Here is a 25,960-nt window from a genome sequence, read left to right on the forward strand (position 1 = left end):
ATTTCAAACTTTTTAAAGCTAGACATTCTGAAACTAGCAAGAGGAAAGTCATAATATAAAACCATTTAAAGTTGGTAGTTCATAGGTGTCCCCAAAACTTAACTAGGCCACGCTGACATTTATCATTATTTCAGGTCAAGATTTATCTGCAATCAGTAAATAAAGGCTTGCAGAAACGTAGTTCCATTGCCAAACGCTTTAGCTTCAAATGTGATTTTTGTCCAATGTGATTTCTTTGAGATACAACACAATTTCTTTCTGATCCTGAGCATATGGGCCTATGCTAATATGAAGTGGTGTCTTAGAAAGGTTATTTTTGTTTTCTGCAGGGAGTAGTCATCCTTTGACCTATATTCAATACGTGACACGGATCTGATTGTGCGACAACCATTAGCCTCATCTGAAATCCCTAGTTGGAGGTCAGGGCTCAGATCAGGGACCATTACTCTTGGGTGTCAGAGCTAAACTTAATTAATGCCTTTTAAAAATATATGGATGATATTTTGTTCCCCTTAGGATGTATGAAAATGGCCTGCAGAATTTAATCCTGAGAAACGTTAAAAACAAGAATGGTTTAGTTGTTTGACAGGCCCCCATGACCTCTTTGTCAAATCATCAGCATTGCCCAGTGCATATGGCTTTTTACATGCCTCCTGTCCAGTTCTTTTCTTTTTTTTTTTAAATTTTAAAATTTTTTTGTTTTTAAGGCACAGATTCCTTCTGTGCACCTTTTTGGTCCTCAAGGCACCCTGTGGTAAGCCATGGTTCATTAAAGATTGGCCCTTCCCCCTCATGTTGTTCCAGAACCCAGAGATGTTTAGCAATCATTTTCCAGTGAGACCTGGCAGTTGCTGGCCAGAACAGGGTGTTAGGTCAGCACAAGTGTCAGAGAACAAGGGAGATTTCAGAGGGAGTAATGGGCACATCAGTTAGGGCCAGGGAAAATGAAAGGTGCTGGGGCAGCCAAGAGGAAGAGGGCAAGGGGCTCTCTAGCAAATAGCTTTAAAAGTAATTTTTAACCAACATTCTTTAAGAGCCTTTTGGAAAGCAGATCCCCCTTTCCCAGAGGCATCTGCCAACTGACAGTACAACAGGAAAAGAGGAAACTACTTCCGAAAAGGCTTTAAAAAGAGACTTTTAGAGGCTGTTAAAAAGACATACAATCACATTCTGCGTCAGCCTGTTGAAGCAGCAGCTTACTCTGAGCAGGCTGGGCTGCTTTCACTTTACAGCCTGCTGTTTTCCCTTTAGCCCCCCCAACCCACCACCCACTCTTTGGGGCCTTTCAACCAAGAGCTAAGAGCTAAGCAGCACCTCTATTTTCTGCCTAAGCTCCACACAGGACGGGGACGGCAACAGTTATTCCCTCATGTGTGGCCTGGAGATGTGGTCTCAAATTTTACTCTTTAATTCTTGCAGTAAAGTGTATCTGTCCCACTTCTGAGTGTCTGAGACTTGTGCTGCTTGGGAGATTTTCCGATGGTGTGTTGCTGCCTTCGTTCTGTGCTTTCACTCTTTGCATTCTAATGACCTTTCCCAACATCCGTTGTTCAGTCAGTGAAGTAGCTTGCATCTGTGTTTTTAGACTGAAGGAAGATGCATTCAAAGTGCACCCTATCAGTCCTTTTTGAGGCAAAGTTCTCAGCGAAGGAAACAGGAATTATGTTCATCATTGTATCTGCTGTAATTAGCATATAGTAAGCAAGCAATCAATACTTGCTGAAAATAAGAATGAATACATGAATGAGTGAATATGAATGAATATCAGAAGAAGACGAGCTGGGAATAGCAAAGGGAGGTGCTCAGGGCACATACTTGGGCTAGAAAAATAGCTCCAACCAACTGGTAGCTTGATTTTTAGAATTGTAACTCATCTCCCTCATTTATTTTTCATATGCAAATACCGTAATGGGGAGTGTTTTCTGAGAGAATTTTGAGGCAGCAAAGCAAGAAAGTAGGAGAAGCAGTACAAGAAAGTGTTATCAAGTCGGCTACCAATTCATGAGGTCATCCTAGAAACCCTGTGAAATGTATCTCTGGACCCTCTCCCCTGGGCAAGAAAGGGAGAAACACTTATCCATAGGCTCCCATCCCCGTATGTTAATGTTTCTCCTCCTGGGACAGATTGCCAGTACTTCCGGATTGTAAATGGTTTTAGCATGAAACAGGTTCCTGTGGTGTCTCACTCTGTGCCATCAACAGAGAAGCCCCAGGGTGGTAGGCAAGGCGTGCACAGCACAGGACTGACGCAAAGCACCATCAGGTTGCACCTGCAAGAAGTGGGTCAGAACCTGTGAAGAACTGGTCATCCTGGCAGTGGCTGGAATGAGAGACAGGTGAAGCCAAGGAGATGTGAAATGGTACTTGAGTGATATCTGATACAGTCCCCCAAATATGAATATGTTACATGGAGCCGCTCATTTTTAGGGAAAAAATGTAAAAATCACTTAAATTTGAATTCATAAGTTGAAAACTAGAATTTTAAGTATTGTGTTTAGTAATGTAAATTGAGGGTACTCTTAGTAAAACCATATCATTATAGAGTTAGAGAAATAGAGAATTAGACTCATCTGGCTCTCTGTGTGTCTGGTCTTATTTTCGAGTGGTATATTTTCAGGAGACCCTACAATTGGAAACCTGCCAGGAGGGACCTGTGGGTCTAATGTTTTCCCCACTCATGTTAGGGAAATGACTGTGAAGGAATTAGCCTGGGCTTGGTGCAGAGTTACCTAGACTCTATTTCTGGGAAATCTAATGTCGGCTACTGAGGTGTCCCAACTGATGAATGTAGGGATGAACCGGAGCCTCAGAGCAAAAGCATGTCAGTTAAGCTGCTACCATGAGGGGTGAAGTACCTACACATTAGTCTTCCATGGTCTACCACGGGGTACTTCAGACTTTTTGCTTGCAAGTCAATGAAGATAATACTGAAAAATTTATTTCTTCCGTTAACAGCTAAAATATTGTACTCTAAGTTGTTAAAAAGAATGCAATTTCTGGCCATTTGTAAATATCAACATTAAAACAAACGATTAAATTACTTAAAAGAGATTCCAATGGAATCTTGATACAGTTGCAATATAATAGCCACAGTCTCATTAAAAAAATACATGAATAAGATCATTTTAATAGTCAGAAATTTTATACCAGTCCTCTTCTTGAATTAATTTCCATTCAACTTCCCCGACATATTTTAATGCTGGAACGTCTTATATTGATCATATATACCTTGAGAAAATTATGTATATGAATTAAAATTTGAAATTAATATTTTTTCTGTAAGTCTAATAATTTTGTTCTGAACAGATTTAACTTTATCATGACCCAAAGCAACTTTGCAAATTTTTGTAGTTATATAATTAAATTTATACACATAAAAGTACCTTTCTATGACAAAGGCTCATGCAAATGTATACCGTCCCAAGGGAATGCAAGCCTAAGTCTCACCAGGCACCACGGCCAGGTGCAAAAAGCCGGCTCCAGATGAGCGTCCAAGTTCCGCTGCTGTAGCAGCGTGCGCAAGCAGGGCGGTGAGCCGCAAGCGGATTGCAAGCTCCGCCTCCTGTCCCCGAGAGCACGTTCTAGGCCCCTAGCTCTGTGCCAGACCCTAGCCTGCTCCCTGGGCCGGAGCTCCAGGCCATGCACACACGGCTTTTTCACAGCAAGATCGGACGTGTGCTTCAGGCGGAGGTCTCTGCAGCGCCCTGGGGGTGGAGGCCTGCCAAGAACTCTGTCTCGCGAGTGTGGGACCCAGGAACGCAAACCCCTCGGGCCATCGGAGTCAGGCAATCAAGGGTGGTGGCCACCAACACCTGGGCACCAGGTGCGTGTAAAAGCTCCCTTCCCGGAAGACCCTGGAGCCCCAGAGACCCGGAGCGGGGCAGAAGGAGGGCGTGAAGATGGCGCCCACGGCCGGGCGACGCAGAGGGAGCTAAGAGATGGCGCCCACCAGCACCGTCTGTGGAGGACTCCAAGAGCCCGCAGATCCGTGTGAGCAGATGCCGGCTCCTCTGGCTGCAGCTCCAGGACAAGCAAAGGGGCCTGTCCACACCGCCACAGACCCGGGCCGTGCATGGGCTGCTTCCCGTCTGGGCCCTGGGGCTGGTGAGTCAGCGCGGGCGTCCTGTAAGAGTCCCGGTTTCTCACATCCTTTCTGCCTCGTGCCTCTCGGGGTCGGGAACCCTGCTGGTTGTCCAAGCCACACGGCTTGGGGCTCGTCTCTCTAATGCAGGTCTTAAGAACTAGGGATGAGCAGTGGGAGGCTCCAACCTCTTGCTCCTCAGGGAGAGGCCCCTGGTTTTGAGTTCCCTCCTGACTGATGCCTTGGCTGCGTCGGGGTTGGGGCTAACGGGGAGGGTGTGCCCGGCCTCCCATGTGGCCTGCGCTGGTAGGAGTCACTCAGCCGGTTTTTAAGGTGCTTCTCAGCGGAAGCCGTTCCATATGCAGCTGTAGATTTGGTGTGTTTGTGGGAGGAGGCGAGTTTAGGACCCACTTAGGCCGCCTTCTTGAACTGGAACCACCATTGTATTTGTGGTGTTCTTGGTGGTGGGGGTGGGGTGGTGTGTGTGTGTGTGTGTACACGCGCGCAGGCGCGCACACGCGTGCACGAGCCGGCGCCATAGGCGCTGTGTGTTGCTGGTGCCCTTGCTTTGCCTCAGTCACTACCACATGGACAAGGGCAGGCTGGCAAACACGTTAATGGAACATCCACAGGCCGGGGCCAACAAAGTGCTCGAGAGAATTCGCATCTATGGTTTTTTACTTCATTTTGGCCACAGTTAGTTCACCCCTTTGCAAACCGCAAATGAGGAGCCCAGCTCAGGTAGCAGATTTTCTGGGGAACAATGCTGAAGAGGCTCTGAGGAAATTCTGAATTTAAGCCACATTTGGCACATTCACTGTGTCAGCCAAAACACGGCTCAGTGAGTAGAATTATGGGCATATTGCTCAGTGAGTAGAATTATGGGCATATTGCCCCCAGTGGCACATTACATTTGTGACATAAAAAATGTGCTTCATTCCAATCAGTGAAATTAAAAAAAAAAATAGCTTGCAGCATGTTAAAAATACCCCCAAAACCTTGATTTGATTGAAAATTTGGAAGACATAACGATAACGACAATAGTAACAGCAACAGAAACACCTAACATATGCCGGGGTGCTTTCTACACGCTGGGCACTCTGCTAAAGGTCTTTTCATCATTATCTTGGTAACTCCTCAAAACACACTTATGAAGTTGAAACTACCATTATTGTCATTTGACTGGAGGAAATCGCACTAAGAGCAATGTCCAACAGGGTCATTTGCCCCTTGCACCAACACAGTCAACTTGGGACTCCCTTTGTTATGCAAAAGTAGGACAGTTTAGGAGTTCAATGATAAAGATGCCCCCTTTCCTCAAAATTTCCTACATTACTCATCTCCATTAAATACAGAGCTTTTGTGGTCTTGGTTTTTTAATGCTGCCCCCAAATTGCTAGGGGAAAAAAAAAAACAGAGAGAGTGAGACATCTTTGTTATAGTTAAACATTTGCAGATAGGTGAACTCACACTGTGGCAAGGTCAGCTCTAACGGAATACAATAAGATTAGGAAAGAAATATAAGATTTTAGACTTTATTACAGGATGTTTTAGGAACATCCTGTTGTGTGGCATACATCACATCCACATTAATGCATTTGTAAAAAAAAAACCAAAAACTCAAAACCTTACTTTTGCCTAAAATTACCTAGACAACAGGGGCAGAACTCTGTTGGGTTTTCATTTTATGTTTTGTAATTATTTCTTACTGTTTTGAGTCGGATTTAGATAAACATCTGCATTTCAGCTTGCTTGCCTTTCAAATAAAACCTAAAAAAAAGGTTCTTAAGGAAAGATTCAGCTTATTTTTAGCAATAAAGAGAAAAGAAAATTGTTTTGTGATGCTATTTTTAAGCAACACTTTTTAAAGTTTTCTTAAAGCTCCAGTGGTTAGGACAGTGCTAAAGGCAAAAATGTTGCTTTAGGAATCAATTCAGAACATGCTAGAAAAGTTAAAGTCCGGGCCAAGCCCCCGAGAGCAAGGAAAGTGCTCACATGGCATGGTGTCCTTTGAATCTCTTAAGATTATTTTCTAAATGAGACTATGGGAACAAAATGAAATTATGTTTTTCTTCCAGCTAGTTAAGCCTCAAATGGCTAGATGAAAACAATGTTTTCTTTTTGGACAGTGATGAATTTCTAGTCAGTCTATTCCCAAAACAAATACACCCAAAACCTGCTTCACGTGCAGAGTAAAATGAGATAGGAATAGAGGTCATTCAGATGGTTTAAGTATCGCTTTAAAAATGCCATTTTTCAGGTGACCCTCACCTGATGAAATAGGTGGGTTTTGGTCTTATTTATTACCCCTAAAGCTATAGTTTATGAAACTGAATCCCACTAAAGCCCTCATTTATATAATACTGTACGGGAATCAAGGGAAACTGATCCCAAGAATGGATCTTTAGTCAAAAAGCCAATTAGCACATGAGATTTCCTAGCAATTAATAATGTATTGAGAGTGGTTGCATGACCTAAATTGGCTTAATCGGACTGTCAGACTGAAGGGCATTGCTCTTAATTCTTTTTTTTTTTTTTTTAAGATTTTTTTTATTTATTTGACACAGAGAGAGAGACAGCCAGCGAGAGAGGGAACACAAGCAGGGGGAGTGGGAGAGGAAGAAGCAGGCTCATAGCAGAGGAGCCTGATGTGGGGCTCGAAACCATAACGCCAGGATCACGCCCTGAGCCGAAGGCAGACGCTTAACCACTGTGCCACCCAGGCGCCCCTGCCCTTAATTCTTGATTGTGAGAGAGGTTTCTCTGTCTTCTGCTACACAAGAATAAGGAAGTATGTGGCCCCACTTGTCACTGGTAACTACGTGAAAATCTGAGAGAAATCCGTGGTTGAGTGAATTTGATGCCCAAGGGGGGGGGTTTGGAGAGACAGAAAGATCCTGAGTTTTTGATCACACTGCTTAGGTGTGTGAGTCACTTGAAGCCTGCTTTCTTATGGACTCTCTGTCATGTAAAATATAATTTTATTTATTTCTTAATACAGTTTGAAATGGGATTTACTCTTACCCATAAACCAAAGCATCCTAACACAGGCTGAAAACACTTAGAGTACGAAGGAATCAGATCTTTAGGATGCTGAACATGAATTACTGTATCTTGCTTTTCTGATCGGCTTTCCTCTGTTAATAGGCTTACTTATTGGCTTCCCCTTTACCCCCACTAGCTTAATCACTCCTGAAAATCCTTTAATTCTCTACTTAACCATTCTCAAGTTGGGGATGTGAGTATGGGGAGAGGACTGGCCCTAAGCGGTTTAGATTACTTGTGTTAATGAGTGATGTTACTGATTGAAAAGTATTAATGAAGAGAATGGTTGAGAGGCAGAGAAGAATCTTGGGAACCACTGTTCTAATTTTTCTGAACCCTTAGTTTCTACTCCTTTTCCTCAGAAGTTACAATGTCCCATAGTGGTGAGATGTAATAGAAAAATTTGGTAAGGATATACCGCCATACCTATTCTCATCTAGAAAATCCACTTATATAAAACAAACTATTGTACTGATTAGTAAGTTTAAAATTCTGTATGTACCTTCGACTTCAGGCTGATGGATATCACATTAAAACGGGAAGTATAAAGAACATCATCCAAACCTCTCCCACTCATCTCACAACTTTACAAAACATTTGGCATGCTCAGATAGAGCTGGGCTGAGTGTGTATTTCATTGCCAAGCAATATTCATGAAGATTCTATTCCATGCATTGACTGCCACTTAAGGAATGAAACAGGACTACATAATCAGTTGAATTTAATTCAATCTATTTTGTACAGCCATGTTCAAGGTTATAACAAGGTATGTAGAATCTTGTGTTAAACTTCCTTATAGAACCTCAAGACACATTTCCAGGGTAGAAATTTAAGGGAAAAATTATTTTGCTCACAAAACGTGTACACAAGAATGTTCCACAGATTGTTTTGTAGATTCAGTTTGATGTACTACTATGGGTGGATTATAAGCCAAAAGATAATCAAGGTTTATCAGACTGGCCTACCCAAAAGAGAGAAAACACATGGCCACAGTTTTCAACTGGAACACATAAATAAAAACTGTAAACTATTCTATGCCTTGGTGTAGAGTGACCAAACAAATGTCAACTTTTAGATAAGAAAAAATCCTAAATAAAAAAACTCAAGTGTTGGGGCGCCTGGGTGGCACAGCGGTTAAGCGTCTGCCTTCGGCTCAGGGCGTGATCCCGGTGTTCTGGGATCGAGCCCCACATCAGGCTCTTCTGCTGTGAGCCTGCTTCTTCCTCTCCCACTCCCCCTGCTTGTGTTCCCTCTCTCGCTGGCTGTCTCTATCTCTGTCGAATAAATAAATAAAGTCTTTAAAAAAAAAAAACAAAACTCAAGTGTTGTATTAGGAGACCCACCAGTTACAGGGTCTGTAACTGTTTCAGATATTTGGCCGAAGTCACCAGGGTTGTCGTAGAGATATCACCCTTCCATTTGGTGTACCCTTTTGCTCTGGACAGTCTGGAAGGCTGGCACTGACTTTTTGCTTCTTAAGTGTATTCCCACAATGTGTCCAAAGGAAATCTGAATGTAAGTAAAGAAAATGAACATCCAACATGAATAATATAAAAACACGTAAATGTAGTCTAGAAAAATGTGTTCCTGCCATATGTCAAAAACAGCGGTAGGCCTCAGTGGTAAAAGTAACATCTATAGGCCTCTTTCTCCAGATGCTCACAGGTGATGCTTACAGGTGAGACCTAGATGATCATGCAGAGACTTTTGGAAAGATGTGTCTACTGTTGCATTTAGGTTAAGTAAGGGCTATTAGGGAAGCATACAGCGAGAATCTAAGCCAAAAGCAGGACAGGTGAGTAAAGGTCAGAGAAAACTTCTTGGAGAAATAGACTCTTGCCGTTTTTCCTGAAGACCCCATAAGGTTTGGCCAGGTGAAGATGAGTGGGGCTGCCAGAGGGAAGCACCCAGAACATCTCTTCTGGTGCACAGCAGCTGAATATTAGTACAAGCGTTTAGCAAAGGGAAATCCTAATCTGGTCATGACTAAAAGACTCAATCCTGACAGAACACCTATCTGTTCATTAAGTTTCTAAAATGGCAGTTTTGAGCCATCATATAATGTTTAATGCATATTGGAACCCACCTGACATCAAAACATGGTGTTACCCATGGCACTTGACACAATGCCTTGTACAAAATTGTTCATTAAATGCTTATTGAGTTGAATTTAAATTCTATCGCCTGAACCTTAATTTCAACTAGTCTTGTTGTGTAAAGTGATTTCTTGCCGAATGAATTTCTACTGGTCAATATATGTAAGGCTTTTATGCTCTACGGCAAACTCGCCAGTGAAATTGTTAGGGATTGATGGTAGAAACACCGTGAGTATTCTGAGGCACACTATCAAGAATAAAACTGATAAGCTTTTGGTATGAGTGGTTTTGGATGCGTGGTTGTTTCTGAGCTGGGGTGGAAGGTCAAAAGCCAAACCTAAAAAAGGAATAGAGACCCTACAGATCATAATGTAACCTGAAATTAAAGGCTAATTTCTATATTCATATAAGATGTAACTGGGGAGAAGACAAAACATAATCAGCTCTGAGTGTCGTAGTCATTACCTACCCAGCTGGTACTACTGGCCTACTGGTAATAGAGCATGCGTTCTAATGATGCCGTCTTCCTTCACTTTGTTTTTAAGTTCTGGCTTCACGTTTAGCAGTTCTGTTACTTTCTCAACATTGTAAATAGAGATGTACCTAGGGGCTCCTGGGTGGCACAGCAGTTAAAGCGTCTGCCTTCGGCTCAGGGCGTAATCCCGGCGTTGTGGGATCGAGCCCCACATCAGGCTCCTCTGCTATGAGCCTGCTTCTTCCTCTCCCACTCCCCCTGCTTGTGTTCCCTCTCTCGCGGCTGTCTCTATCTCTGTCGAATAAATAAATAAAATCTTTAAAAAAAAAAGAGATGTACCTAATTATTCGTTAGTAAAGTTGCAGTTTTGTTTTATAATCCTAAATCTTTAGTCCACATAGGGTTTATCTGGTATAGAGTATGAAGAAAGCATCTATTTCCTCCAAATTGCTAGTGCACATTTGTCTTGTCCATTATCTGTCCTTCCTGCATTGGACACAGGAGGCCTTCAGTAAATATTACAGAACGAATAAATTAATGAATGATGAATTTGAACCTCCCAAATACTGTTGCTGGGTTCCCGCTGGGACCAGCATTAAGTGGTTGCAAGACTGATTCAAATTAAAGTGAATAGCCAGGCCTAAAACTAAAAGACTTTCATGGGGTTGATGATATCTGCTGTTTTGGGCTACCATTAATTGATCATTAATTGTTATGCAAATATACTGATATATTCATTGAGGGATGAAAAGGAAAGATGTGTTTTCTTGTTTTCTTCCTACTTATATTTCTGAATCCTGAGAAATGGTGGACATGTTACATATATACATTGTATATCCCCATACTTTTGACATTATTTTGGATTTCAGATACTTACATTTCAATCTGTCTACCTACCTATCTATCAATGTCTGTCTCTCTGTCATCTATTTGAGTATATATATATATATATATATATATGTATAGTATATATATATGTATGTACATATGTACATATTAAGCATAAAAGGCACAAGAGTTCAGTAGTTAAAGAGTATTGGCCATCAAAACTGGATTTAACTTTAGCCCTGACAGGTACAGCTGACCATTGAACAACATGAGTTTGAATTGTGTGGGTCTACTTATGTGTGGTTTTCAAAAATTTTTTTATAAATAGTGTATATAGCACTGTGAATATATTGTCTCTTCCTTATAATTTTCCTAATAACATTTTTTTCTCTAGCTTACATTATTGTAAGAATACAGTATATAATACATATAACATACAAAATATGTGGTTATCGACTCTTTATGCTATTAGTAGGTCAATAGTAGGCTGTTAGTAGTTAAGTTTTGGGGGACTTGAAAGTTATACACAGATTTTCAACTCTGGGGGGGGGGATGGTGCCCTTTACCTTTGTGTTATTCAAGGGTCAAGTATACTAGCTGTGTGACCCTGGGCAAGTTGCTTAACCACTCTGTTTTCCAGTCTTTAAAATCAGGAGGATTGACAGAATTTACATCAGACCATTCCTGTAAGACACTTAGAACAGTGCCTGGAATATCGTAAGTGCTAAGTCTTAGCTTTTATTCCTACCCTACTCAGTTTTCCCAATTATCTTTCATATTTTCCTATTTCACAATATTTTTAAAAGAACATATAGGATTATTTGAATGAGAGGTGAAAAAATTATTTAGCATAAAAGCAATTGCTTTATTTATCATAGAAAACATATAGTAACATGCATGGATGCTAAAACTGTAAAAGAAAAAATCTCAGAAGAACAATGTTTATTTTATGCTTGAATTCTTAAAAAAATATATTGAGAGTGTAAACTCAGAGGAACTTCCTGTTTCCAAACAGAAATTAAGAATTAAAAAATCAAAATGACAGACTTCTTGCTAATCTGCTTAGGAAGGCATAAATTGTTAATCAGGCTCCAGGCAACATTGTTTCATACCAAGTTTAATAAAAAGTCTGCCTGAGGGAAGAAGAGGTCTGGTGGCCCGATTTTGAGGCTGGGCAAGCTCTATTTACATGCTTAGTCCCTCTAGCTCTTGGGACACCATGGATAGGGTTTCCTTTGAAATCGGCTGCTTGTGTAGGAGTCAGAATTATTAAAAATGATTAGCATGGGATAGAAAAGTTATTTTTTTTCACTAGTGTGAATGAGCTTGAAAAGGAAATAAATTGGGAAAATATTTATTTAAGAGAATCTTTGGCAGCTTGTGTGAAAATTTCACCCAGTAAGTATTTATTGAGCCCTCACTATGTGATTGTAGTTGCTAGTTATGCTTTCATTTTAAAACTGCGATCTGGAGATGGAGAAGTGATATTTTAAAACCATTTCTTCTTTCTCCCCAACCTGAATTTATCTATTACATAAGGCATCTTATATGTGGATCAGGTGGTCTTTTGCTGTGCAGGGAATCAAGTAAAGAATTTTCTAAAAGTCTTGGCATTGTTTTTAGGAGTACTTGTCAATCAGGTAAAATCTAAATGGAAAGTATTTGACAAGCACAGTATCTTTGGAGAGGCTGGAGTCGCATGGCTGTTTTTTTGGATTGTTGAGTTTAACAGACAGCCTAAATTTCATTCCTTGCTTTAAAGTCTTTCTTAATAACATTATGATATTAGTGTATATTTCTCAATTACAAAGCAGGGCAAGTATGGCTCTTGTTTTCTGTGATTAGTTTCTCTAACCAGCCATGGTGAAAAGATTGTCATATAGAGAAAAAAGAAAAAAATAAGCCTTTTAAAAATCCATTTTAATTTAGTGACAAATTGGGAAGCAAACATATGCTCTATAAATGTTTAGAACATTCAGGGTGCAAAGCAAACTTCTTGCTCTTCAGAGCCCGATTAATCCTGCATAGGGTTTCAATTATGTCTCCCCTCTCTGTCCACTATATAAAAATCTTTCATTACATCACATTAAACTCTGTCGCTTGAGAGCATTTTACTCTTCGTAGCTCTTACCTTCATATCTTAAAGTAACAGTCCTATTTAGTGTTCTGTTTGGTGAGAAAGCGGTTATTCACCAGACATCTTGCAGTGTCCTTCCCTCTACCGTGGTCATCTCTTTTAATTCCATTGTTTTTTAGAACACAAAGTACACACACATTTAATTCAGTGGGGAGAGTTTTTAAGAAAAACCGTGGTGCTATTTGGAAAGATATTTTGGATTGTGGCATCTGAGAATTAAAAGCAAACTTGGGGAAGAAAAGCAGGTATCGTGAGACAAATTTTTAAAATACGAAATCTGTATCTGGCAGGTAGTTGACCTGCAGGTAAATATACTTTCTTTGAATGCAAAACTTACTGCAGAGTTAGTACCTTCTGGATCTGGAGGCTTGGGATCACCTCCTCTTGATGACACTAATCAGTAACTGATCCCTTGATTCTGCTGTCTTAATTAGGACCTGCCCAAATATTTTTTTTGATAAAAAGGCAGATAAGAGTCAGAAAGAGAGTGAAACTGTGGCACTGAAATTTATCATGAGGCCTCCATCATAGAATTAATTCTTTATGAAACACTGACAAAATCCCAACTAGATACTTTTAAACAAGTAGTTTAATATGAGAATAATTGTTGGGAGATACAGTAGCTCAACTTTGTTCAAATTAGGATTCTGCAGTCATATTCCAGTCTTGGTGGATTTTATCATTTCGCATTGGTGATTACTTAGTCTGACCACACCATTTTGATCTGTGTTAAATTAGAACCTGTTGCTAAGGAGCGCTTAGAATATTTTAGTTGAATGTGAAATTGAGCGGTTTCAAACATTTTATAAAATGGATGATAGTAGATTAATGAAACTTTTTTTTAATCCTGCAAAAGAGGTTTAAGCTTTGCAGCTAAAAATATGATAAGCTCATTTTCATGACTGAAATCTACACTATAAGCTAGAAGGCAATTGCTTTTTGAAGTAAAAATGCAAACCTTAAAATACAATGCAGCACTGTAGAAAATTTGTTTGTCCACAATTATGTAAAGTTCACTTTTATGAAAAAAAAGATACCTCTGTTATAATGGGGATGGTTAAATTGAGCTGGGTTTTAAGTTATCGAATTATATATAAATTTAAAACTTTTTGTCTTCCACTGAATAATCCACTATGTAATCCAGTAGGCAAATTCATTGTTGATGACACATTCTGGCCATGAGGTCTGCAAAGCACACTTTTGGAGGACTTGTTAATATAGTCAAAGACTGTATTAGTATTGCAAACATTAGTGTTAATCTCCATAAGGTTTAATTAAGGGATTCAAGGTTACCTTTTGATTGAATGACTTTAGTTTGTCTTTTTGGCTGTCTATTTGGGTTTTAAATATCATTATAATTCCCCTTTACTTTTTATTCATCCAAATAAGGAAGAGAAGTAGGTCAATCATTTTTCAACATGATGTTATTCATTATCTAACCCAGTGGTCCTCAGACTTTTGGATTTCATGGAACATTAACAGTTTTTTTCTTTCTTTTTTTAAAGGGGTAGAGTTGACATTGGATTGCTCATCAGATTTTAATTTTGCTAAGGGAAAAAAAACACAACATAATCTATCTATACACTTTCATGAAAGAATTGACATTTTAACTCCAAAGAAGTGGGAAGGTCACTGGGTACTTAAATAAATTGAGATTTATAAAAAACACAATAGGTTGTCATAATTTTTCATATCCCATCACTGACTAATAAACTATTTTTTTTCAAAGATGGACACTTTGGATAGTCTGGAGAATCACTGACTTAGAGAAAGTTCACTCAAAATAACCATCAAGCCATTAAAAATAAAATAAAAATGTAAATTTTGTAATGTGCCCTTCAAATAGCGGTCAAAATTTTGAAGGAAAATTTTAATTTTTCTTTACAATAGGAACTTTACAAAATGGTGCGAACACATGAAATTTCTCAAGAAGTTTAAATCCTTATTTTCTCCATAAGTTTCTATGTCAGCTCCTTCACAGCAAAGTCATAAGTAATAATACTATAAAGTTCCTCTTTAATTTTTAATGCCATAATTAAGTGGAGATGATAAAAAGCAATATTGCCCAACAACTAGAAGTTATAAAAAGAGAGAGAGACAACTCATTAACCTCTCTGGTCATCAGGTATCTCAAATGTAAATGATGGGTGTTGGGTAAAGCCATTTCTGAGCTCCTGTCCATGTCTCACATTGTCTGATTTTATTTGTAATTTTCAGACTGTCCATGAAAGCTGGATTAAATACAAGACTTTCTGCATATTGGCAATAGAAAGAATAGAGAATGGCTCATCAGTGTCAACCATATATACTCCTATTATATTGTTAATAGGGTATCTTCTGCCCCCACCCCAACTTTTTTTTTTAGATTGATTTATTTTGGGGGGAGAGAGAGAGAGATGGTAAGAGAGAGCACAAGTGGGAGGGGCAGAGGGAGAGGGAGAGAAAATCTCCAGCTGACTCCGTGCTGAGTGTGGACCTAGACAGGGGGCTTGATCTTATAGCCCTGAGATCACGACCTGAGCCAAAACCAAGAGTCGGGTGCCCAACCACCTATGCCCCGCCGCCGTCCCCCATTTTTTTTGGTGTGAAATTTTACTGGGTAAAGAAATCATTGAACAAATATTGAACTGTGATGGTAATAAAATAACAAAATTGTGGTCATAAATAGAAGAAAATAATTATTTTTACTCATCAGATAAGGAGGGGTAATGAATATGACTTAACTCTACCCACAGTCCTAAATGCTGTGTACAGAGTGAGCATATCAAATGCACTGAGAAAGGACGCTTGCCTTCAGAGGGTGCTGTGCAGGTGGGCTGCCCCGTCAATGAAATGAATAGTTGTCATTTTTAGTTAGCTTCCTCAGATACTCCTTTAATATGAGGCTATCTCCGAAGGCAGGAGAAGATCATTTATTCTCTTGTAAAAAGAGAATAAATTATGCACAAATGGCTCACACAATACTCTTTACTACAATTATAAACTGTAATGGCACGCTTGCAAGTAGTTTTTCAAAAATGAGTTATCTACAAACATTTTCCTCAGCCTTAAAATCTGTATTGCTTTGGTCAAAATAATCAAGTCATTCCCATGCCCTCTTCTGCTATGTATTTCTCAGAGTGTCACACTTTAAATTCTAAGATATCACAAGTGTTTGTAAACAGCACATTCATTAAGTGCTTAGCTCAAACAGGAATTCCCTGGAAATTCTAACCAAAAAAGGGCTAAATAAAAAGGATATAGGTATAGCATTTTCCTTTTGACTTAGTGTATAATTATTACTGTATGGAATTCATGTAAAATACTTAGAACAGTGTGTAACATGTAGAAAAGCTCATTAAAGGTTTATTATCATTTACTTTATAATTATAATTATTTTTTGAATATATAAAAATTCTGAGCCTAATGGTCAGAATTATTTATCTTGGCTGTCATAGATATACGTATATATGAATTACATATATATATATGTGTGTGTGTGTATATATATATATATGACATACTTGTTAACAGGCAGTATGGGCTGGGGGTGGACTGTCTTGCTAGTCAGTCTTTCATCATGCTCTACCACATATAGAATCCAAATGGGTGACTTATATTTGATGTGTATCACTATTATATACTTTGGTTTGCAGGTGCCAGAAGATCACACAGTGATCTATTTAATCAGGTAATCTGATTAATAGAGGACCTAAGTACCCAACAGTGTTAGTATAAAATCTACTTAGCTTGCAGGACAATAAAGAAAAGGAAAAGAGTCAATATTCTCCAAAGCACTAAGAAAACCTCTTTCTTTGATTCTTATGAGATTTCAGATCACTTTTTAAAAAAACCTACTTCTTTGGTTATTGTATGATCCATGCAGGATCATTTCCTTAGGTGGTGATTTTTTTTTAAGGATAATTTTCAAATTTGCGTTCCATGATAGAGAAGTATAGTGTTTATAAATATGTTAATGATGTTGTTTATAAAGTTGTATTTAATAGTAGCAGTATTATAAAGTGGAAAATGCACACTGTGTGAAATGAGCAATTTTGATTCTATTTCTATTCTTATGTTTCCTTTTTATGTAAAAATTCACCTCCTCATCTCTTTTCATTTTACTTCAATTGAAGAGGTGTACTCTTCAATTTATTTTTGCTTGCTGTTTTCTATTCCTATAGCCTATTAGGTCTCCTAAACATCTTTTGGGTAGATCTACCAATTTGAAAATTATAGAAAGAGAAAAAACACACTGTTCTTTCAAGTGATGAACTATGAAGACAAATCATACTCGGTGGTGGCTAGCTTTCTACTCCCCATCTTCCTCAGATGCTCCTTCCACAAGATAACACTGTGTATGGTAGGAGAAGCTTGGAACCCATGCTGCCCATTTATACTGCACATCAAATTTAATAGTAACATTCTGGCTTTAATTAAACTCTTCCTCTTATAAATCTCAGCAAGGTGATCTGATTAATAGAGGAAATAAGCACCCAACAGTGTTAGTACAGAGATATTAAATGGATGAAATAAGGTAAAATAATCTGGAATCTGTGAGGACGGGGGACACGGCGCCCTCTACAGATGCGTCTAGTTTACATTTATGCACCTGTGCTCAGAGCATTCTTTCTTCTGTGAGTTTTCTTTGTTGGAAGAGTTAAAAATTTCCTGGTTAGTACAGTCTTGAACAACTAGATCCTGGCTGTTTCTGGTCCCATCTGACCCGGCCATTTTGGCTTAAAGAGCTTTAGTCCATTTTACTTTTGTAGTAATGAAGGTGCACCAGCTTTTTGAATGGTTATTTGCATGAATTTTCCCTTCTTATCTTCCTACTTTGTGAATGGTGGGTTACAAAGACTGTATATATTTGGCTCTACAGTTAATTAGGGAGAACCTGAAGTTTCTCATATGACTGCTTTGAGAAAGGGAACATTCCTTAGGAATAGGACTTTTAAAATGTAGGCCAGTTAGTCTTCATAAGAGGAAAGCTCAAACAAAAATATTACTGTTGAAATCCAGGGAAGTGCCTCAACCTCATCTATCTTCAAAGTAAAATAAAAATCCCACTGGAGAACAAAAAGAGAAATAAAGGAATGAAGAGGGGAAAAAAACCAACCCAAGCCCTACATTTATATATTTTTACTCCACTTTTATTGGAGCAGTGTCACAACTGGGTGCTTGTACTCTGTCTCGCTCACTTGCTCTGTGTGTGTGTGTGTGTGTGTGTGTGTGTGTGTGTGTGTGAGTTTTACTTTTTTCTTTCAGCAGTTTCCCTATTAGCATGATGTTCTTGAGTCTTTGTATTTAGAACTATTATTCAGAAAAAAATTTATACCAGACAAGGTTGATTATCTACATTTTCACCTTTTTGTGAAGCAAATAAGGTAAGCTCAGTAGACACTAGCTAGGCTGAAACACTATTAAAAAATGCAATTCAGACTGAGTCACTGTTCGTTATTTTTATAAGCGAGACCCTAATTCTGATCAACCCCAAAGAATGGGCTGCCGTGACTAAGCAAGCAGCACAAGGCAACTGGCTTCTGCCGGATGTTATCTCATTTGGAACACATTTCAAACTTTAGAACAGATTTTTAAATTGGAAGTTGAAACCTGCAGACTGTCAGCAGAAGAAGCTGATTCACCCCTAGAGAACTTACTTTAAGTCCGAGGCAGAGTTTTTTAAGGAGTAGGTTACCTAAAATCTATTGTGATACATCAAAGAGAGAAATAAAAACACCTCACAGAGTTAGGGTGATACATGCATCCAAACAACATTTGGACATTTAATATATGCTTATTTGAATGGGGGATTTCTTTAATTTAGAAGGCTTTAGTTCAATATGCTTGTGAATGTTTATGGATCTCTGAAAGGCTAATTAAATTTTTTTTCAGCAAGTATTTCTTTAGTGGGGAGGGTTTCTTTGCATAGAACTTTTTGAGTCATAACTATAATACCATTCTTATTATTGGATAAATTTGAAGGAAAGAAGTACAGTCCTGGCAAGGTCAGAAATAAGGAAAATCTAATATTGATGGTAGTGAATTCTTTCTTAATTGGCTGATGCTTTCATTTGGTATCATAGAAAAGTTACCAAAAGTCTAGGTACCAAGAAAACTGTGCAAATACTCCCAAGTTCCTTAAATTAGAGGAACCATACACATGATAGCAAAAATAATGATTTTAATCTGGCAGAAATGTCAAGCTAGTACTTGGAGGACATTAACTCATCTATGAAGAAAAAGCTGTTATGCACATATTATCTTAGCTAACAAACCCATGATGCAACTGAACTACAGGGAGAAATGCATGGAGTGACCCACTAGAGGTCCCTTCCAATTGAAAAAAAGTTTCCATAGTTCAAAGGATGCAGCCTTAGTAAGTTGGCATTCATGACTGCAAAGCAAGTAAGGGCCAGAAGGGGGGACCACACGTTTCACTTCCTTAGGAAGAGACATGGTTTTATTCAGAATATTTGTCACATTTTATTTCTTTTTAACGTCCCTATGTGGGACACTCACTCAGTTAGCTTTAATTAGATATTCAGAACTTGTCGTTCCAACTTACTGATATATTTGCCATACGGAAGTATCTTTTGATGTCCTGGAACTGTAGTTGTGCTTTCTAGAAATTTTCGCTATCTCAAGTTTCTCAGAGCAGTATTTTGCAAGATAGACTTTTTTCTTAAAAAATGAAGAGTGCCTTAAAGTGAGTTTTTACTTGCAAAGCTGATGGAAGTGGTGGGTGGAGGAGGTAAGGTGCATGTTGTCTGATAGTAGGCAACTTGGTAGAAAATGATTTTGTTTCTATACATTATCTTTGCAAAGTTAGCATTAAGAAATATAATTGCAATAAATTGATGTAAAAGCCAGATAATAAAGGGACTAAAAGTCCCTATAGAGAATCCAGTCTGTCACTTATAATGGCAGTAAAAGATAATTTTAGTCAAGTACAGTAGAACTAAACCATTGCCATTTTCCTTCAAAAATGTGCTGCTGCCTCTCATGGTTTTCTGAAGAAATTGGTTACTTCCTCTGCTTTGAAAGTATGCCATGAACCATCAGAAGAGGTAGAAAAAGATATGCCTTTTATTTCCCCCCAGAACCTTTTTAATTAGAACATAACCAAAGAACAAAAGGGGGAGAGATAGAATCCTGTGCAATTGTATTTTCCAGTAAACTGTTGGATTTCTTTTAAGTTTCTGAGCTCTGCATTGAAAATCTGGCCTCTGGCGTAAACTTTGCCCTCTTCCTTTTGACATAATGAAGACATCTGCTTGATCATATCCCCTTTCTTCACACAACTTATTTTCCGGATCTCTAAAATAGCAAACACAGAGCCATGCAAGTGCTATTACACAAAGGATGACGCTCAAGCTAAACTGGAAGAATTTTTTTTCCTCCTAAAGTAGAATCCTAAAGGTTTTCCTTTTCAGGTGAAGGTGTCAGCAAGAAAAAAAAGGAGATAAGCAATCCTTGGCTGCATTTGTATGAACATATTTGTTATTCATTCTTAGAAGAGTTGTACATTTTCTAGGTATATCTCTGTGTTCCTCATCCAACACAGAAGAGTTTATTATCTGCCTGGATAATAAACAATCAGAAAGCCCATATTTTGTGTGCACCCCTCCAGAGCAGCCATACGTGTATACACCAGCCAGTCCAGTAATATTCTTGAAGGAAAAATCTCTTCTTTCCCACATTATGTGCTTCAGTGAGTGAAAGTGAAGATTGGTGGGGAGACACGGGATGATATATTTCTATAGTGTGAATATTATAATTAAAATGGCTTTACGAAAAAAAAGAGGGAGAGAGAAATGTGTGGCTATTTCAGATGATTAAACTTCTTGGTACTTGAATTTTCTCAGTAGTTAACTCAGGTGAACAGCCCTTTGCACTAACAAGGACCTGCGTATAACTCCCCATAAAATATGGATTTTATTGCAGCAGGAAAAACACTTCTCAGCACCATGCTGACCTCTCTAGCATCCTCCATCTCGAGATCTCCGATAACTCTTGGCAGAAGAATATCTAACTACAGAAGAAGTAATCCCAGCCCTGCAACGGCTGCAGTACACAACACAGCACCGTCCCTTCTTACTAAATTCTGGGATTAACGCATTGGGGGGTTCCACTTTTCCTGCATCGGACACCTACAACCAGGCACACTTGGTCTGCTCTCCAACCAGTCTGGGGGAGGCATTATCCCCCAGATTTGTGCCTGGCCAGCCATGGAAGAGCACCAGCGAGCTGCGTCTTCCACATGACTTTTCCCTGGACAGTATGCTCCATTTTCAGAGTCCAGTGTTGGACTTCCCTTGAACCCAAGCATTTCTTTCCCTCTGTGAGCCGGCAGGCATTTCCCCGAACGTGCAAGCAAACAGTTTTCTTTGGCTCCTTCCCTGAGCCAAATCATCTATTTAGCTTAAGTTTTCCTTACTGGGAGCATTCAGGAGTTCTCAAGCTACCTGATTTTCTGCTTTACCCCCAAAGGCAAGAAATGTAACTCAGCCAAAGCAGTCCCCGCACAGACCCTTGTGATGTGGGCAGGTGTAAATAAATCAAGCCCCAAACGGCTCCGCGGGTCCTGCACGCACCAGCGCCCTTGGTAATTGACCAGCCAACTTTGCAAATGCCGGAGCTCCCCTGGCAGCCTCTGCCGGCGGAGAGAAAGGCATCGAGTTCTTCCCAGCGGCCCGTTACTTAAGCTCCCACCCAGCCCCACAGCGGATCGGTCTTACCAGAAGGCGAAGGAGCGGCGCCCAGGCTCCCCGGGAACCGGCGCCCGTCCTGTGCAGCGGCCCCAACGCCGCCTGCGCAGCCGGACCCGCGCGCCTGCCCCGACCCGGGCTCGCAGGCTGAGCATCCCTCCCAACTCCGGCGTGCGGCACCCATCGGGCAGAGAGGGCTCTCTCTCTGATTGGCTTCCAGCAACGCTACAGAATTAAAAAAAAGAAAGGCATGCACAACCACCACCATCGACAACAGAGACGGAACCCACCTCTGCTCGCCTGCCCGGGGAGACCCTGCGACCCGCCCAGGCAGCTCCTGCCTCCGCTGCTTCTGCGGTCGCGGGCTCTGCTGTTCTTGCTGCCGCGGCTGAAACTGCAGCTCTCGGGATGGGAAGGTTACGGGCTCGGGAGAGCTGGCTCTTGTGGGCACACACTGATTTGCAAGTGAATGAAGTGGGAGGGAGCAAAGAGAGGAGGACTTTGTTAGAGAGGCCCAGTGCCTGCCCCCGCCCGCCCCCTCCCCTTGACAGAATGACTCCCTGTGTTTGAAGTCCTGAGCAATTCGCTCCCGGTAACACTCCCTCAGCCCCAGGCTTTCCTTTCCTTTCCTTTCCTTTCTTATTTTTGGGGGTTAAAACATACTCAGAACTTGTGTGACTCCGTCTGTTTCCTCCTTTATACTGTCAAAATGCACCTTGTGCTATTATCAGCAACAGTCGGATGCTCTTTTTTTCTTTTTTACCGACCAAGCAATTACAATTCCCAGGGACACAGTACCTCGTCGCGCTCTCAGTTGGCCAGCTTCGTGTTCTAGCAGGCATAACATGCACACATATAAAACAAACCGGGTCTCCTGAGATAACAATACCGGTGGCTTTTCTACACCACATAAACAGGCGTTCTCCAGACTCGAGCGGACTACTCATTCAGACGTGTCTTTCCTTCTCTCCTACCAGGAAGACAGGTTTTTACATAGTCGTGTGATCTCGGTTACTCTGTCGGAGTGAGTAACCCCAAGATGTTGTAGCATGAAGCCAGGCTTCCCTGGGCTTGCAGAAACACTCCAAACCCAATCCCTCAGGCTTGCCGATGACTTAGGACTGATTCCATCTTTCTAAATGAGTTAATACAAGGATACAAAAGACTTGCAGAAGAGGGGTGTGTAATGCTATTCGAGGTCTGCCTAAGGGCTTAAGATCTTTCAGGAAAGTTCCTGAAGTAGGATAACCTCTAAATTAAACTCTTTGGTACACATAGCAGTCGGAAGAGCTATATTTACAGTTACAAAAACTAATTTCTAATATTAGCTGCAAAAATCTTAAGCATGCCAAAGTATTATTAAGTGAGAGTTATGGTTTTCTACATAGGAGATGTAGACATGACGGAGCCAGGCACTGTTGGATTAGGAAAATTAAATCTAATTACCACAGTGAGTGCACCCAGGGTCAGTAGCATCCCAAACCAGCTGTTTGTGTAAGCTGCATGTGCATGGGGAGATTTCCATTGCCTGGTGCTCTAAAAACAAAATCGGGGCCACTTTGGCCTCTGAGTGATTAAACTGGTTGGAGGCCCATCTCCTTCCCAACTGAGCTCTTACTAGAAAATCTTTTGTTTCACTAATAGAAGTTCAGGCATTTAAATAAAGCCAAAATCAAAGTAGTTCCTCTAGGCAGTCAGTGCTTCAAAGAAGTGTGCATGGAATGGTTTTAGCACAGATGTTCCACACGTGGAAGATGGAAAGACTCTGAATTTCTTTCTTGAAAAGATCTTCCCCTAACGAAGAATTGCCACCAATTTACAAAGAAAGACTGAACATTTTCTCTACGTGCAGCTATTTAAACTCTTGTGGAAAAAGGACAGGCAAGAAGAAATCTGCTTCTGATTCACAGTTCATTCCTCAGATTATGAATTTCTTATACAATTAATTAGAAATACTAGCTCTTTATGTTTGTATAGTCCTTTGCTGATTGCAAAGTACTTTCATAGACTATTTTATTTAATTCCTCTTTCAACAAGTGGTATGATTTTTCGTTATCAGGATAGAGGAAATAGATTGATGAAGAGATTGTATAGGTTAAGTACCATGTCCAAGGCAATAAAACTGGTAAGCAGAGGAGGCAGACATATTCCTGATAAAACTGTGTGCAGGTGTGTATATGTATATATAAAATATATATACTAATTTATATGTAATATATATAATTCTGTACTTATAAGTATGCCAATAAAAATAAGTCACATTTTAAGACTATCTTTCACAGAAAGATATACAAATTAACTGATTTTTATGGTAAAAGTGGGATACTAGTGGATTTAATGTTCTACCCATTGAACAAGTTAATATCTCACAAAGGACATCTCTAATTGTTTGCAATATACTATTCTTCAAACCCCATTAAGCCATATTTCAAAAGTGGTTAAAACAACTATTTATTAGGAATGGATAAACAATCAATTTGCTTCTGAACAGTGGCAGCTTTGAATCACATAAAGGATGGCACTTTTATACTAAAAAAGGTTTTTGTGTGATTTTTGAGGATCTCTAGTAACATTTACCACAATCATTATTAATTTTCAATTACTAATATTGATATGGATGTAAATATCCATCATTACTTTTTCCCAATTTCAGAGATGAAAGAACTGAGAGTTACTAAATTTGAATGATTACCTGATGTCCTCTAAGTCCTGTTTCCAGTTCATTCTCTGGCCCACCAAAGCATGGTGACAAGTCACAGAAGCTAATTAGAGATAGTTAAATGTGTGTGGGGGGGCTTCTTTGCTATCATCATGGGCTTTTTTATGAAATGTGAGTGGAAATTCTGCAGGGCCTCCAGAAAGACCCGGATGCAGGCACCCCAGGAGCTACCAGCACTCTGCCTGTACTGCTTCTTTTTTCTCCTCAGGGTGCTTCTACTTGGGTTTTCTCTCCCATCACAGCCCTTCCTCTTGTCAGTCAGACCTTCATAGCAGCATCACTGACAGTTCCAGAGCTTACCTGGTGGAAAGGGAGCATCTCCCTCTTTTTGCTCCATTTCCAGTTTTATGATTGATCTGGCGTTCTGGACACATCAGCTGGAGCTGGGGCAGGGGGAGGCAGCAGGGTTACCTACACACTGGGTCCCCTAGTAGCGGGGAAGTGTCGTTGTGAACTGGAAGACCTCCCTAAAAGTGTCCTATCTCACATAGTCTCTTGTTAGTAATTCGGAACAGCTGAAGTATCTCATCAGCTTTTAGGTTAGTTCATTATTTTATATGCTTCAGTCAAAATTACTTGTACTTCTCTCCTTTACAGCTTGCAAAGTTTCAATTTAAAAAAAAAACCTCCTTCATAGACCATTACTAGGGATATTAATTTTGATGAGGGATTTTTCAACTTCCACTAAATCTCTCTTCAGATGATTAAGAGGCCATCTTATCCTTATAATGGGGATGCATATAAATAAATAATTACAAATTCTCTGACTTTCTTTTTAATAATATACATCTGTATGCAATGACTATCTGGTAAAAACATTTTCATGATCATCAACAATTATTCTTGATTAGGAGAAAAAGTTCACTTTTAAAACCATGCGCCTAATTAAGAACCTTGGCATGAGTGGATGTGCTTCATCCAATCCAAATCTTCCATCTAAAATTTACCTTAAATGTGTTGCTACCAGAAAAAGTACACACATTGTAATGCTTATTACTTAATATCATGGTGTGCACAAGTGAACAGATTTCACTGAGCAATGAATGCCTTATTCCCCTCACTTTGCCCTTTGTGTATATGTGCACATTAGTGGGCCCATACCCCTCCCCCCCAACCCCTTGCAGTGTTTAAGGGGAAAAAAGGTTTAAACACTCTGGGTATTATTGACCTGAAACAAGGAGACAGGAAATCTCAATGGAATTCCCCTTTTGTAAGAGCCATAGACATCTCAATATAGGCTACAATAAATTCACACACATTTCATGTGCTTATCCAGGTTTTCTACTCCTGGGAGAGTTTCCAATACTGTATTTAAAATGGGTTGGATCGCAGGATGCATTAAGACATTTCCCTCTTGATCATTATATTTGACTCATCACTATAGGTAGATTATAGTAGCCAGGAGATTTCCAAATGCAATAAATGCACAGCAGCCAGTGTTACTGACCTACGGAGGACATTTAGTATTCTGGGAATTTCGGGGTTGGTAGAGTGGATTTCAACTTTTTGCCAAATTCCTTTTACATTTTATGCATGGCTTTGTGGTAGAATCTAAATTTGCCTGATCAGTTACGTACAATTCAAGTTTGGTGGACTGTATTATGTCAATGAAGGGACATGTCCATGTTCCGAAGAAACAACCCATTAGGAGAGTAAGTATCAGTATGTTTTCTTAAGTAACTGGTATAGACCAGAATAAATTGAAAATCCTACACTTGCATAAAATAATTTCTTTCTTTTGCTAATCCCTCTCCCAATTATAGAAGAACTTGAATGGGAGTAGTGGCAGGCTGGAGTATGAAAAACAATATAATAACATATGTTCAAAAATGTTTTGGGACTTTATAGATTTTTGAGAGCATTGAAATTTTACGAATTTTGTCAAAAAG

General features: G+C 39.7%; 1 protein-coding gene across 2 annotated transcripts in view; it reads right to left on the reverse strand.

Annotated features, from left to right (window-relative positions):
- The window catches only part of CDH6 (cadherin 6), a 126,971-nt gene extending 105,105 nt beyond the window's left edge, over window positions 1–21,866 (reverse strand). The window contains exon 1 of one of the 2 annotated variants that reach the window (XM_002919906.4): window positions 21,643–21,866. The gene's annotated coding sequence lies outside the window, so the exon portion shown is untranslated. Of the gene's footprint in view, window positions 1–21,382; window positions 21,586–21,642 lie in introns of those variants that run through there. The other variant, XM_034657060.1, reaches the window with a different exon arrangement.
- Between the last annotated feature and the right edge of the window lie 4,094 nt (window positions 21,867–25,960).

Source organism: Ailuropoda melanoleuca, chromosome 3 (assembly GCF_002007445.2).
Source record: "Ailuropoda melanoleuca isolate Jingjing chromosome 3, ASM200744v2, whole genome shotgun sequence".
In the NCBI taxonomy this organism is placed as follows: domain Eukaryota; kingdom Metazoa; phylum Chordata; class Mammalia; order Carnivora; family Ursidae; genus Ailuropoda; species Ailuropoda melanoleuca.